Source organism: Mesoplodon mirus, assembly GCF_964341445.2.
Source record: "Mesoplodon mirus genome assembly, chromosome: 7".
In the NCBI taxonomy this organism is placed as follows: Eukaryota; Metazoa; Chordata; class Mammalia; order Artiodactyla; family Ziphiidae; genus Mesoplodon; species Mesoplodon mirus.
In genome coordinates this window covers 136831704-136848312 of record NC_138983.1, presented here as the reverse complement: position 1 = coordinate 136848312, position 16609 = coordinate 136831704, and the positions used below count along the sequence as shown (strand labels likewise).

At 42.4% G+C, this 16609-nt stretch overlaps 1 long non-coding RNA gene across 2 annotated transcripts in view; it reads right to left on the bottom strand.

Annotated features, from left to right (window-relative positions):
* Positions 1-16609, bottom strand: part of LOC309808280 — a 42174-nt gene that overhangs the window by 23170 nt on the left and 2395 nt on the right. The gene's annotated exons all lie outside the window — the stretch shown is intronic.

Below are 16609 nucleotides of genomic sequence, written 5' to 3'. Positions count from 1 at the left end.
CCCACTTAGAGAAGTTCCTTTAGCATTTGTTGTAGAGCTGGTTTGGTGGTGCTGAATTCTCTTACCTTTTGCTTGTCTGTAAAGCTTTTGATTTCTCCATCGAATCTGAATGAGATCCTTGCCGGGTAGAGTAATCTTGGTTGTAGGTTCTTCCCTTTCATCACTTTAAGTATATCATGCCACTCCCTTCTGGCTTATAGAGTTTCTGCTGAGAAATCAGCTGTTAACCATATGGGAGTTCCCTTGTATGTTATTTGTCATTTTTCCCTTCCTGCTTTCAATAATTTTTCTTAGTCTTCAATTTTTGCCAATTTGATTACTATGTGTATCAGCATGTTTCTCCTTGGGTTTATCCTGTATGGGACTTGCTGCGCTTCCTGGATTTGGGTGGCTATTTCCTTTCCCATGTTAGGGAAGTTTTCGACTATAATCTCTTCAAATATTTTCTCAGGTCCTTTCTCTCCCTCTTCTCCTTCTGGGACCCCTATAATGCGAATGTTGTTGCTTATAATGTTGTCCGAGAGGTCTCTTAGGCTGTCTTCATTTCTTTTCATTCGTTTTTCTTTATTCTGTTCTGCAGCAGTGAATTCCACCATTCTGTCTTCCAGGTCACTTATCCGTTCTTCTGCCTCAGTTATTCTGCTACTGATTCCTTCTAATGTAGTTTTCATTTCAGTTATTGTTCACCTCTGTTTGTTTGTTCTTTAATTCTTCTAGGTCTTTGTTAAACATTTCCTGCATCTTCTCGATCTTTGCCTCCATTCTTTTTCCGAGGTCCTGGATCATCTTCACTATCATTATTCTGAATTATTTTTCTGGAAGGTTGCCTATATCCACTTCATTTAGTTGTTTTTCTGTTTTCCATCTTCTCAATCTTTGCCTCCATTCTTTTTCCGAGGTCCTGGATCATCTTCACTATCATTATTCTGAATTCTTTTTCTGGAAGGTTGCCTATATCCACTTCATTTAGTTGTTTTCTGTTTTCAAGTTGTTTATCTTGTTCCTTCATCTGGTACATAGCCCTCTGCCTTTTCATCTTGTCTTTCTGTGAATGTGGTTTTTGTTCCAAAGGCTGCAGAATTGTAGTTCTTCTTGCTTCTGCTGTCTGCCCTCTGGTGGATGCGGCTATCTAAGAGGCTTGTACAAGTTTCCTGATGGGAGGGGCTGGTGGTGGGTAGAGCTGACTGTTGCTCTGGTGGGCAGAGCTCAGTAAAACTTTGACTGCTGATGGGTGGGGCTGGGTTCCCTCCCTGTTGGTTGTTTGGCCCGAGGCAACGCAACACTGGAGGCAACCCTACCTGTGCTCTTTGGTGGGGCTAATGGCAGACTCTGGGAGGGCTCACGCCAAGGAGTGCTTCCCGGAACTTCTGCTGCCAGTGTCCTTGTCCCCAGGGTGAGCCTCAGCCACCACCACCACCCCCACCTCTGCAGGAGACCCTCCAACACTAGCAGGTAGGTCTGGTTCAGTCACCCCTGGGGTCACTGCTCCTTCCTCTGGGTCTCGATGTGCACACTACTTTGTGTGTGCCCTCCAAGAGTGGAGTCTCTGTTTCCCCCAGTCCTGTCGAAGTCCTGCAATCAAATCCCACTAGCCTTCAAAGTCTGATTCTCTAGGAATTCCTCCTCCCGTTGCCGGAACCCCCAGGTTGAGAAGCCTGACGTGGGGCTCAGAACCTTCACTCCAGTGAGTGGACTTCTGTGGTATAAGTATTCTCCAGTCTGTGAGTCACCCACCAAGCAGTTATGGGATTTGATTTTATCGTGATGGCACCCCACCTACCGTCTCATTGTGGCTTCTCCTTTGTCTTTGGATGTGGGGTATCCTTTTTGGTGAGCTCCAGTGTCCTCCTGTCGATGACTGTCCAGCAGCTACTTGTGATTCTGGTGTTCTCACAAGAGGGAGTGAGAGTACGTCCTTCTACTCCGCTATCTTGGTTCAGCTCTCTCCCCCCTTCTTTCTACTTTCTTTTCCTGGAAGCGACTGTATTCTCTATATCTCCACTTTTCTTTCATAGTCTCCATCCTTTCTGTTTGTGCAGTCATTTGGATAGTTACCTTTTGGCTATGTTTCACTTCACAAATCATTCATTAATGTGTTAGTCTATAGTTTAACCCACTTATTCAGTTTCCATTTCAATAAAAATGTTTTTCATTTTGAGAAACTCTATTTGAAGAAACTCTTCTTCAAATCTACCCAGTCTATTTTCACAGAGTCCTGTTTTCTCATTATGATTTCTATATCTTCTTGCATCTTTTTAGTTAGTTTCAAACTACTTATTTTATAATCTTTTCAAGACTGTTTTATAAAAACAAGGTTTCAGAGTTCTAATTCCACTGATAGAATTAGATTTGGATAAATCTCTGCATAATAGATCGTTTCCCATGTGGTTTGGAATTTTGAGTATAAGCTCATCATTAATAGAGATTAGTTTTCCCATGTGAGTCTCCTGGTTGATGGAGGTATACTACATAGTGACTTTATATTTGCATCTTCCAGGCACACAAAGGATTTCACTGTCCAGGATAACAAACTGTCCAGGACCAGCCTTTATACTAATATCTCCTCTTCAGGAATCCCATTAATGAAAATAAGGAAAATTCAGATTCAAAATCTGAACATGGGGCAGAAATACATTTCCTTATTACTTCCCTGTGAAGTTTGTAGTTTTCACTGAGATACCAGGGGTAATTTTATCAGAGTCCTGGCTTGATTTAGGGATCTCAGTTCCAGCTTCTTGCCTTGTTCTCTCTTAAGGCTCTATCTCTTATCCTTATACAGGTGTTGTGAGCCCAGTACCTAGCCTCTAAAGTATATACACTGCTTTGTTATCTCCCTGGCCTATGAATCAAGTTTACAGATCCAGAATTTAGCTCCTTTTTCACTTTTGGCACCAGGAACACCATTTCTATGCCTGTGCAGTGGAAAGGGGTAGCAGAGATCCTCACTGGCTCATTCTGCCATGATGCTAAGACTGGCAGTCCCCTTACATTGCTACTTCATTAATAACTCTAATTCCTTCATTTCTCTATTTGTCCAGGAACCTTACTCCATTCGTGGCTATGGTGCCAACCCTAACCAGACTGGAATCCACAGTACACCATTCAACCATTCTACTTCCTACAACCCACCTGTAGACTTCTTTTATTCTGCCTCACCCATGTGGCAACACTCAAGATTGGATCTATCTGAAAATCCCTTTTCTTATAGCAAGCCTATGATGAACACAGTGCAAGCATGGACTTTGGAGTAAAACAGCTAAATTTGAATCCCAGCTCTGCCATTCACTAGCCAAGTAACCCTGAGCAAGTTATTTAACTTCTCTAAGCCTTCATTTTTCTCCAGTAAAATGTAAATAATAATATGTATCTGAGAGTTATTGTAAGAACAAAATAAAATAGTAAAGGCAAAGTACTCAGCACAACTCCTGACACTTTCAATTAATGTGGTTATTATTAGATTCTGGAGAAAATCTCCAGATTTTCACCCTCAGCAAGACCCTCTGTGGGGCTTGGGGACCTTGTTTGTGAGGCCTTTTCTATTCCCCACAAGTGCTCTTGCAAATCTGCAACATTCTCTTCAAGCCATGCACCACAACTCTGACCCAGCAGGTAACTTTGCTTCCTATCTAGATGAAAACATTGAGAGTATCAGATGCCTTCACCATCAACTTACTGCCCTCACGAAAGCCTTGTATCAAATGTGGTTTTTCATTTCTTTTTTGAGTACATGTTGTGTGCCAGGCAGTGTTTTAGGTCCTGTGTATACATCAATGAACAAAAGAAACAAAAATCCCTCCCCTATATAGTTTACATTCTACTGGCAGAAAAGAAAACAATAAAATAAAGTAAATAAATTACATTGTATCTTAGAAAGTTCTCAGTGTAATGAAGAAAAGTAAAATGCTGGCAGGATTACAATTTTAGATAGGGTTATCAGGAAAGTTCTCACTGAAAAAGTGGCATCTTAATAAAGGCAGTGAAGGAATGAGGAAATAGAAAGTACAGGCAGAGACATGCCTGGTGTGTTTGAGAAAAGCAATGATGCCAGGTTGGCTAAAGAGAGGTGAGTGAATAGAGCACTGTGGGAAGTAAGGTCACAGAACTAAGGAGGGGTGAGATTGTGTAGGGTCTTGTAAACAATTACCAGGACATTGAATTTCACTTTGAGTTAGATGGAAAGCCTTTGGAGGATTCTGAGTAGAGGGATGACTTGAGATGTTAATATTTTAATGGCACCTCTCCGCTGCTATGTTGACAATTGGCTGAAGAGATGTAAAAGCAGACTCAGGGAAACTAGTTAGGAGGTTATGGAAATAATACAGGCAAGAGATGCTGGTAACTCCTATCAAGGTAGTAGCAGTGAAAGTAGTGAGAAATGGTCAAATTCTGTATATATTTTGAAGAAAGTGCCAACAGTATTTGTTAATGCACTGAATGTGGAGTGGGAGCAAAAGAGAGGAATCAAGGATGATTCCAAGATTTTTTCCCTAAGCAACTAGAAGGATAAAGATCCAACAAATTAATTAAGAAGTACTGAGGGGATTGGGTTTTGGTGGGGAGGATAAGGATGATGTGGAATTTAGTGTAGGGCACATTAAATCGAAGATGCCCACTTGATATTCAAACAGAGATGTCAGGTAGATTACTGGAATTTGACATTCGAGGGAGAAGCCCAGGCTGGAGATATACATTTGGAAGGTGTCAGCATATTTAAAGCCATAAGACAGGGCGATATCACCCACCAAGGGAGTGAGTGCAAACCTACTCTGCAAACAGAGTAGGTCCAAGGACTGAGGAGGAGACAGTAAGGACGATTAGCAAAGGAGACTAAGAAAGGGTGCCTAGAGAGGCGGGAGGAGAGCTGGGAGCGTGTGGTGGTGTCCCAGATGTCAAGTGAAGAGCATCCCAAAGAGGCAATGATCAACTCAGCCAAATGGCACTAAGTGAGGTGAGGATGGAGCATTGACCGTTGGCTACAGCAATCCAGGGGTGATCTGTTACCTGGACAAAAGCTGTCTGGGTAGAGCAGTGAGAGCAAAAGCCTAACTGGAGTGGATTTAAGAGAACTAGCTCAAATAGATACTTGTACGTCACTGTTCATAACAGCATTATTCACACTAGCCAAAAGGTGTTAACAACCCAGATGTCCATCAGTAGATGAATGGATAAACACAATGTGGTATATACATACATACCATGGAATAGGAAGGAAATTCTGATACATACTACAAGATGGATGAACCTTAAAAACTTATACTAAGTGAAATAAACTAGAGAAAAAAGGACAAATATTGAAGGATTCCACTTATACGAGGCATTTAGAATGCTCAAATTCATAGAAACAAAAGGTAAATGGTGGTTACCAGAGGCTGGGGCGAGGTACTGGGGGTTATCGTTTAATGTGTACAGAGTTTCTGTTTGGGATGATTTAAAAGTCCTGCACAGGCCTCGACGTGGTCATGATTGCACAGCAGTGTGAATGTTCTTAGCGCCGCCGACCTGTACGCTTAAAAACAGATAAAATGGCAAATTTTATATTATGTACATTTAACCCTGCAACAACAACAAAATTTTTAAAGGGAAAGAATTGGAAACAATGCAGCGAATCTTTCAGGAAGTTTTGTTGTAAAAGGGAGCAAAGAAATGGGGCAGTGGAAGGAGAAGGAAGAGGTCAAGAAAGAATTTAAGAAGGGAGAAATTACAAGTTGTTTCGATGCCAGTTGTAATGATCCTGGAGAAGGGGGGAAATGATAATGCAGAGAGCAGGGAGATAGCTCCAGTGGTGTTACTGAGTGAGCAAGAGGACATGGCCTGGTGCCAGGTGGCAGTGAGGCCTTGCTGGCAGCAGAGGAAGGGGCAGTCTCTGAAGGAAGGGCTGGGACTTCCCTGGCGGTCCAGTGGTTAAGACTCTGCGCTTCCACTGCAGGGAGTATGGGTTCCATCCCTGGTTGGGGAACTAAGATCCCACATGCCGTGAGGTGCGGGGTGGGGGGGGAACAAAAACACGAAACAAAATGAAGGAAATGCTGGGAGCAAGAGAGTTTCAACCACCCCACAGGAAGGAAGGCAGAGTCCCTGGATCCACACAGTGGGGATGGGTGGGTAGATGTGGTGATAAAGAGTCTGTCAAAATTCTCTTCTGACTGCTTTTCTTTCCTTTCTGATATAGGAAGGATGGTCATTGTGGTAGACAGAGTAATGGCCCCCCAAAGTTGTCACATCCTAATCCCTGGAACCTGTGAATATTAACTTACATGGTCAAAGGGAATTTGCAGATGTGATTAACGGTAAGGACTCTGAGATGGGAAGATTATGCTGGATTATCTGGGTGGGCCCAATCTAATTACATGAGTCCTTAAAAGTGGAAGAGGGGAATGAAATACTGCCACATATTACAACACGGAGGAACCTTAAAAACACGCTAAGTGAGAGAAGACAGGCACAAATGAGCATGTATTGTATGGTTCCACTTAGATGAAATGTCCAGAATAGGCAAATCCATAGAGACAGAGAGTAAATTAGTGGTTGCCAGGGTTTGGGGCTGGGGAGAATACAGGGTGACTGCTAAAGGGTACAGGGTTTCTCTGGGGGATGATGAAAACTGTTCTGTAATTGGTAGTGGTGAAAGGTGCACAATTCTGTGAATATACTAAAGATGATTGAATTGTACACTTTAAATGAGTGAATTGTATAGTATGTGAATTAGATCTTCAATAAAGCTGTTACTAAAATCAAACAAACAAAACTGGAAGAGGGAAACAGAAGATTGCAACAGAGCAACATGTGACAATGGATATAGGGTCAGAGAGTTGCTGACTTTACAGACAGGAGACCATGAGCCAAGGAATGCAGGTGGCCTCTAGAGCCCGAAAAAGCAAGGAAATGGGTTCTCCCCTTGAGCTTCCAGAAAGGGACACAGCCTTGCCTACACCTTGATTTTAGCCCAGTGAGTCCTGTGTTGACGTTTTGACCCATAGAACTATAAGACAATATATTTGTGTTGATCTCAGCCACTACATTTGTGGTCATTCATGTTATGGGTCATCAACTGTGAGTGAGAGTAAAGAAGAGGTATTAGAGGTTTGACAGGAGAGGAGACGTTAGGAAATAGTCCTGTAGGAAAGCAAAAGAGTGAATTGACTGGGAAAATAGAGCACGATTACCCGCCAGTGTTAAAAACACGCCTAAGGGAGTTGGGAACTTCGTTTCCCCCATCTAGATGGCTACTGTGGGAAGTCTGGTTTTTTATGACCCACAACTGGGCAATATTTCACTGATTGTTTCATCCAGCGAGTGGATGCTCAGAGTAAGCAGCAGGTGGGAGACGGGAATCTGTCATTTGCTTGGTTGGACTCAGTTTCTGGTCTCAGTTTTGTGGACACCCAGCAGTCTGAGTGCGAGTCGCTAAACAGAAGCCCACAACCTTCTCTGGTACTCAACAGAGGAGTGAGCAATCTGACCCCACACTGGAGGGAAGACCCACTGGGTCAGACATAGTAAGAGGTGGCATGTCAGCCTCCAAAGTGGCTCATAAGTACAACATATTGTGCTCTATGGGTGATTTAAGAGATCTTCCAAGGTAATTTCAACTACACCTGATTTTTAAGATTTGTAACGTGTTTGTTGTATAATTTAGTTATTTTCCATGTTTACTATAGAAAATAAGACAAAAAAGAAGTCGGCTAGATGAAACCGAGTATAGAAGCCAATGGCATGCAAGGAATGTTGGAGAGATATAAAAATAAGTAGAGCGTACATGTTCTGAGCTAGATAGACAGAGAAGGAAGGACCAAGACATACCAAATATTCCTGATTCACTAAATATACATGAGATACACCAAGCATCCAACGTTTATGAGCCACCCATAGATGATGCCCTTCTGACCCCACTTGTCCTCTGCCCGAGAAATGTAGGTGAAACCACAGCTACTGGACTTCGCTGGTGACGCAGTGGTTAAGAATCTGCCTGCCAATGCAGGGACACAGGTTCGATTCCTGGTCTGGGAAGATCCCACATGCGGCAGAGCAACTAAGCCTGTGAGCCACAACTACTGAGCCTGCATGCTGCAACTACTGAAGCTTGCGTGCCCAGAGCCTGTGCTCTGCAACAAGAGAAGCCACCGCAATGAGAAGCCTGCGTACCGCAACGAAGAGTAGCCCCCGCTCGCTGCAACTAGAGAGAAAGCCCGCTCACAGCAACGAAAATCCAACGCAGCCAAAAAGTAAATAAATAAATTAATTAAATAAAATTACTTTAAAAAAAAACACAGCTACTCATCAGGGTAATTGATGAGATACAGGTATTTTCCAGGTAAACTTGCCCCTGCATCATTCCAATAAACAAGTGTGTATGATGGCCCTATGTACCTTCAGTCTATGGGATCCCCTTGCTCAGACACAACTCTGATTCCCATAAAGCCCCACCACCAGAGAGGAAAGCTAACACAACAGGGAAAAAACAGGAATATGAACATTGTATAATCCAGACTCAGGTAGTATGGTTCTTCCACCGTGCTTGTAGCTTATCCAATGTGTGTTCACATACCCCACCTTTCCCCTTACTTCTCACTATGTGTTTTAAACTTTATTGATAAACTGTGGGATTTGAGCTTCTTAGTTTGGTCTATGCACTTTTCTCCTCTGTGGCCTCTGGGACAACTTTGCCTAATATGGGTCTTGGAGGTTATCACTGGCCCAAGGTAAATTCAGCATCAGGAGCTGACTTTAGAATCTTTGCAAACGATTGTGACTCTACTGTTTTGAGAGTAATCAAATTTGTCATTTAGCCGATAGGTTGCAAAACTGTGTGCAATCATATCCAGACATGGTAAAACAGAGATTCTGGGAATCAGAGATGGATGTGGTAGCTAGCTATGTCTTTGAATAGTTTCTCATTGAGGAGGCAAGGTATCTGTTGTTCTATGTGGGAAAAGTGTATTATGTTGGACAAGGGAATTTTTGATACTGGATGTATGGGAAGAAATATGTGTGTACCCTCTATGAGATTGCCTACCTGGCATTCCCCCTTCTTCTGGAAATTGCCCCTTTGCATCCACATATCTGGCAAAGAAGCTGCATGTTCTTAATGATGCCCATCGTGTTGATTTTGGTTGGTTGGTTTAGGGATGAGTACCTGACCTGACCTAAGCTAATAAGCCCCTTCTCTGGCATTTTTGAATTTAGGACTCAAAGAATTGAGGTCAGTTCCTCTCCAGCGTAGACATTTGTGTTGTTTTTCTTACAGACTGCAATACACTAGGGTTTTAACCTTATATCTGGGGTTCTAGAGCCAGATTGCTTAGATTTCTTTTTTTTTTTTAATTATTTAATTATTTATTTATTTTTGGCTGCGTTGGGTCTTCATTGCTGCTAGTGGGCTTTCTCTAGTTGCGGCGAGCAGGGGCTACTCTTCGTTGCCACGCGCAGGCTTCTCACTGCGGTGGCTTCTCTTGTTGCGGAGCACGGGCTCTAGGTGCATGGGCTTCAGTAGTTGTGGCTCACGGGCTCAGTAGTTGGGGCTCTAGAGTGCAGGCTCAGTAGTTGTGGCGAACGGGCTTAGTTGCTCCGCGGCATGTGGGATCTTCCCAGACCAGGAATCAAACCTGTGTCCCCTGCATTGGCAGGCAGATTCTTAACCATTGTGCCACCAGGGAAGTCCCCAGATTGCTTAGATTTCAATCTTGACTCTGACATTTACTATCTATGTGAACTTGTGCAAATAGCTTACTCTCTCTTCAGTTCCTTATCTGTCAATTAGAGGTAATTATAATATCTACTTCATAAGGTTATAATGAATATTAGAAGAACTTAGGAGAGTACCTTGTTCTCAATAAATGTTAGTTATATTTACTCTTTACAAATCGAGACAGATGTTTTATTTTTCCCAAATCTGACTTCAATTCAATGTTATTCAACATTTATTTTTTGCACACATACTATATTCCGAGCATTAAATTAAGCTTAGGAAAAAATATGGTACCAAAATAGACATGGTCCCTGACTTTTTTGATCTTATAGTTTCGTGGAGGAAGCAAATATTAAACAATTAATCACAGAAATAATCTTAATACAAGCTATAAGACTTGCTATGAAGGACAAGTAGAAGGTGGTATAAGAGATTATAACTGGAACACCAATCTAGCCTTCCTTAAGAAAGCAATGTAAGAGTTAGTAAGGGAAGAGGACATTGGAGAAAGCTTTCCAGGTAGAGGGGTCATCAAAAGCTTTTTGAGGCTTGGATGTAGTGAGAAAAGGAGGAGGAAAATAGCATGAAATGAGGCTGGAGAAACAGGCAGGGACCAGATCATTCAGGACCTTGCAAGATGAATAGGGCACTAAAGGTTCAAGATCTTGGAGGTTAGGTTAAGGATTTTGGATCAGGATGGTGGCAGTTGAAAATAAGAGTAGACAGGGTTAAGAGATAGTGAAAGGGAAAGAATCAAGCATTTATCCTGCTTTCTTACATGAACTATACCAACGGGTAATCAAATAATTGAAGAGGGGTGATTTCTCTTGTAGAAATATTGCAGCTTCTAAATGAAGAATGATTGAATTATATCACCATTTTAAAACTCCTCATGAATGAATTGATGCAGGCATTATTCATCAACAGCTGTTAACACTACAAAAAGAGAGACAAGCCCACACTGTGTGTCTCCTAATGGAAAAATACACCACCACCTAGGAAGGTATCCTGCCAAAAAATTAAACTCGAATTTGATAATACATCTAGATCTTACTACCAATTTATTGAAAATAACAGAGGACAAGGTAACACGTTAAAGTATGCTGTGGGGATGCAACTGACAAAATCTGGATTGTGGCAAAAACTAAAGGACAAACAACTAACTTCCTTAAATTAAAAAAAAAAAAATACTAGGAGTTCCCTGCCGGCCTAGTGATTAGGATTCTGGGCTTTCACTACCATGGCCCAGATTCAATCCCTGGTCAGGGAACTGAGAACCCGCATGCTTAGCGGTGTGGCAAAAAAAACAAAAACAAAAAACAAAAAATGGGAAAACAAAGAAAAAATAAATACAGAGGACTTTCAAAAATGTACCAACCCAAAAACAATCTAAAAAAGAATGGATATATGTACATGTATAACTGATTCACTTTGCTGTACACCTGAAACTAACACAACATTATAAATCAACTATACTCCAAAAAAATTTTATTTTTTAATTAAAAAAAAAAGAACCAACCAAACACAGTATAGCTCCTCACTGAAACATTTGGTTAAAAAAGAAGTAACATTTATGAGTCTATTGGAAATGTGTATACTAACAGGATATTTTATGACATTAAGAAATCATTGTTATTTTAAATTTGTGATTATGGCATTAGGAGTTTTTTTTTTAACTCTGTTAGAAATACAGACTATTTACATAGAAAATCATATGACATCTGGACTTTTCTTCAAAATAATATGGGAAGGGGAAAAAATTGATGGGGGTATGGATGAGGCAATGTTGACCACTGACTGGATTTGGGGGCTTGGGTGTTAGGTACATGTTTATATATATGTTTGTTTGTTTGTTTGTTTGTTTGATTTTGCGGTACGCGGGCCTCTCACTTTTGTGGCCTCTCCCGTTGCGGAGCACAGGCTCTGGACGCGCAGGCTCAGCGGTCATGGCTCACGGGCCTAGCCACTCCGCGGCATGTGGGATCTTCCCAGACCGGGGCACGAACCCCTGTCCCCTGCATCGGCAGGCGGACTCTCAACCACTGCACCACCAGGGAAGCCCAATATATATTTTTAACTGTTCTTCCTATATTTTATATGTTTGAAATTCTCCACGATAAAGAAGATAGGGGCTTCCCTACTGGCGCAGTGGTTGAGAGTCTGCCTGCTAATGCAGGGGACACGGGTTCGAGCCCCGGTCTGGGAGGATCCCACATGCCGCGGAGCAACTAGGCCCGTGAGCCACAACTACTGAGCCTGCGTGTCTGGAGCCTGTGCTCCGTAACGGGAGAGGCCGCGATAGTGAGAGGCCTGCGCACCGCGAAGAAGAGTGGCCCCCGCTTGCCACAACTAGACAAAGCCCTCACACAGAAATGAAGACCCAATGCAGCCAAAAATGAAATTAATTAATTTTTTTAAAAAGTTTAAAAAAAAGAGGTTTATATTAAAAGAAATTTGGAAAGCAAAATTGACATAATTTAATAATAAATCGAGAGATGGAGGTGTCAGAGATGACCCTGGGTTTTGATTTTTGTGCCTGGTTCTAAAATGGTACCCTTCAGTGATTGGAAAACAGTGAGCAAGAACACTATCTATAGAAGAAGGCCATTCGTCTATCTTGGACATGTTGAGTCTGAGGTATTTCTGAGACAACCAAGCAAAGTGGAACTAGTAGGCAGTTAGACAGGCACATCTGGAGCTGGGTAGAGAGATACGGGCTAGCAGTGTGCATTTACGAATCAATGGCTTGGGTGGTCCAGTGGTAAAGAATCTGCCTTCCAATGCAGGAGATGTGGGTTCGATCCCTGCTTGGGGATATAAGATTCCACATACTGCAGGGCAACTAAGCCCACGTGCCACAACTACCGAGCCCACGTGCCACAACTAGAGGGAGAAATCCCACATGCCACAACTAGAGAGAAGCCCATGTGCCATAACTAACACCCAATGCAGCCAAAAATAAAAATAAATAATTTTTTTAAGTGCATTTAAAAAAAAAAGAATGGCTCAAAGAGTTTATGCGAGTAGACAGGTCTGCCTGGGCACCAGTTCTTAAACTTAAGCAAGGGTCTGAATTACCTGGAGAGTTCAATTAAACACAGATCGCTGGGCCACTCCCCCAGAGTTTCTGAATCAGTAGGTCTAGATATGACTTAACTCACATTTCTAACAATTTGACAGGTGATGGTAATGCTGTGGTCTGGAGACCACATTTTTGAGACTCACTGGTCCCAGAAGATAGTATAAACACTAGTTCTCAACCCTGCATGCACATTGAGAATGTCAACAAAGACAAGGGAGAGAGTGTTTCAAGTTTGATCGAGTACTCAACAAGTCCAAATGCTGCTCAAAAGTCCAGTAAGATGGGGAATTCCCTTGCGGTCCAGTGGTTAGGACTCGGGCGCTTTCACTGCCGTGGGCCTGGGTTCAATCCCTGATTGGGGAAGTAAGATTCCACAAGCTGTATGGCACCCCCCCACCAAAAAATCCAGTAAGATGAGAGTGCAAATAAATATCCTCTGGATTAGCAACATAGAAATAATTGGTGACAGTAAGAAGGTAGAGTGAAGGGAAGATCAAATTAGAGGGGATGATGAGAAGTAAAGAAGGAGAAGCACGATCAAAGAACAGTGAGTGCGGATAATATTTAGGTTTGAGAAGTCTGGCTGTGAATCCTGTGAAGAGGAAGAAAAATAGTGTTGTGGTGGGAGGCAAGGTGGGCTGAGAGCAAACAAAAGCATTAAGATCAAATTACTGACCAAAGCACCACCTTCTTCCTTGAATTAAAAAAGAAATTAAACCACCAATTCCCCATCTGAAGATGAGCTGTATTTCAATAGTTGCATCTTAAAGATCTAATGAGTCTTCAAAAATCAAAAGGATGTTGTGACCAGATTTGACAATTATGAATAAAGCTGCTACAAACATTCAAAAAAAAATCAAAAGGATGGACTTTTTTTTTTTTTTTTTTAAAGGATGGACTTTAATTGTGGATATTCTGGCATCTTGGAGAAGAATGGGTAAGTCTACTGAAGCACAAGCTTCTTCCCTGACATCACAGGTCTTGGGAAGTTGCCATTCTACTAACTGATAAAATTGGCCCCCATTTTCATTGATTTCATTAATCGTGATTCATTCCTTAAACATTTATCAAATACCTATTATGGGCTAGACACTGTGCTAGGCTCTGGGATTAAAATGGTGAATGATAAGAGGGAACTACAGTGGTAATTAGAAGAGTGTTGGAGAAATGCAGGGAGCTCTAAGAATCTATACCATGGGATCTAACACAGTCAGGGGAAACAGGGGAGGAGGACTTGAATGAGTGGTTGTCAAAAAGAAAGCTGAATTCCATTTATATGAAACGTCCAGAATGGGCAAATCTGTAGAAGCAGAAAGTATACAGATTAGTGTTTGCCTAGGGCTGAGGAGTTGGGGAGGAAGGGAGAGTGACTGCTAATGGTAAGAGTTTCTTCTTGGGGTTACGAGAATGTTCAAAAATTGACTGTGGTGATGACTGAACAACTCTGCATATACTAAAAAACATTGAACTGTAACACTTTAAATGGGTGCATTGTATGGTATGTGAATTATATCTCATAATGTTCATGTATATTGTTAAAAAAACAAAATTCAACTCAGTAAACTTGAAGATCTAATTCAGTTTATTCGATTCCTGAATCAGGTAGCATCCCATCTAGCAATGAGAAGTGTGCTCTGAGGGGTTGTACAAAATGGAAGGTTTTATAGGAAGAAGTGGGGGGGGCAAGGGATGTTTGATAAAAGAATAGAAAGGATTATTTTTAGGCTAGGACACCTTCTTCTGTGGGGGGAAGTGACAGCAAGGGTTTCATCATGCAGACTGCATCTTCTTCCTGGGGCGGGATGGGGTGGGGAATGGAGAGGGTCCATGTGACAGATTATTATTATTGCTGACCAGAAACTTCCAAACTGGCTGATTAAGGCTACATTCCCGGTAAAGGTCGAAACTGCAGTTAGGTCAGGTATTAAATCTAGGTTTGGTACCATGGGCTTTAGCAAGAGTGATACCATTTGGGCTTGTGGTTTTTCTCTTCATTTTATTATTATTATTATTATGTTAATTATTTATTTTTGGCTGTGTTGGGTCTTCTTGCTGCGTGCGGGCTTTCTCTAGTTGCAGGGAGCAGGTGCTACTCTTCCTTGCGGTGCGCGGGCTTCTTCACTGCAGTGGCTTCTCTTGTTGCAGAGCAGGGGCTCTAGGCTCATGGGCTTCAGTAGTTGTGGCACACGGGCTCAGTTGTGGCCGGTGGGCTCTAGAGGGCAGGCTCAGTAGTTGTGGCACATGGGCTTAGTTGTTCTGTAGCATATGGGATCTTCCCAAACAGGGGCTCGAACCCATGTCCCCTGCATTGACAGGCGGATTCTTAACCACTGAACCACCGGGAAGCCCTGGTTTTTCTCTTTAAATACATATATTATGTAGAAGAGATGTGTGGATTGAGAGGAATTAGCTAAGGAACAATGTATACATACACAGAGGGAGTAACGTGTGCACTGGAGGAAAGAGTGTGGCATTTTAGAAGATGTGAAAAAAAAATCTGCATCTGGCATGTTCCTTGAAAGAGTATAATGAGAGTTGAAGCTCAAGCTATGTATTGAACAGGCCCACATTTGTAGCTGTGAAAGCCATGGTAAAAGTTTGAGATTTTATCCTAAAAACAATAGGAAGCCATTGTTGTGTGATAAGATCACTATGCATTATAACTCCAGCTACCATGCAGAGAGTGAAGAGAAGGGTGGGGGGTGGGGGGGGGTATATTCGGGAAACCAGGTAAGTGGTATTACAGTTCTCCCGGTACAAGGTATTGGTTGGTGTCTTAGATTGTTAACACAAGTTCGTGTGCCCGATGCACAGTGAGGCCAAACAAACTGAAACATTGGGGCCATGCAAGGAGATGAGGTGGCTCATGCCCTAAAAAGCCCTGAGCTCCCGCAAGGTTGGCAAAGCACCTTTAAAAGCCAGGGTGGCAGGGGGAGCCTCAGGGCATGTGATTAGCTTATCAGCTTATCAATTCTCTGATTGTCTGATGGTGAAGTAGCAGGGTGGTGTCACAGGGGTTCACATTATCAGTCCTTAGGCTCCAGGAGGCCTGGGGCTATGGGCTCAAGGTTAACAATCTTCCATTTGTTGGGGGGGGTGGTTTACATCTGCAAAACAACTCAGGAAATGTGCATCAAATCCACCATTATCTAGGTACTTCAGAGAGAAGCAAAGCAGAGGATCTGGGGGAGGGCCTGTCCTGGGAAGGGAAGGCCCCATGGCCTCCTGCTTGGTTACAAGATGAGGATGGTGGTTGTAGGAATGGACGAATTCAGCAGGACTTGTTGATGGGATGGAACTGAGATGTGGTAGAGTAGTGAAGTAGCCAAGCTGACATGCTCAACTTGGATGATGAAATGGGAATACTAGAAAAGGTGCTAGTTTCAGGGTCGGGGAGTAAGACTAATTTTGTTAATATAGTTGGAATGATCTAATAGGGAAGCAAGGCTGCTTTGTGCAGTAGTGAGTTCTCCTTTATTGGAATTATCCGAGTTGGACTAGAGATCTTTCAGTTAAGTGTCCAGTGTTCTTGCTCTGAAATAAGTTGTGGACTAAGTAAGTAAGTTCCCACTCAGCCCTTATGGTCTACCACAAGTAAGGGCCATTTCTGCCAGAATTTGGTCCCCCAAACAGCTCAGGGCTGAAATAAAACCCTCTTCGCCTGGTATTTGAATTCCTCAGAATCACCTACACCAGGTTAATAATTAAAGGTTCCTCATAACTGTCTCCGTTTGTTTGTTTCGCCTGTGTGCAGGATTCTGGTTTCATAAAATCCTCCCAGCAGTATTATTTAATCTAGTGTGGAAGAAAGGTGTATATAGTCCGCCAACCCAAGGGCAAGT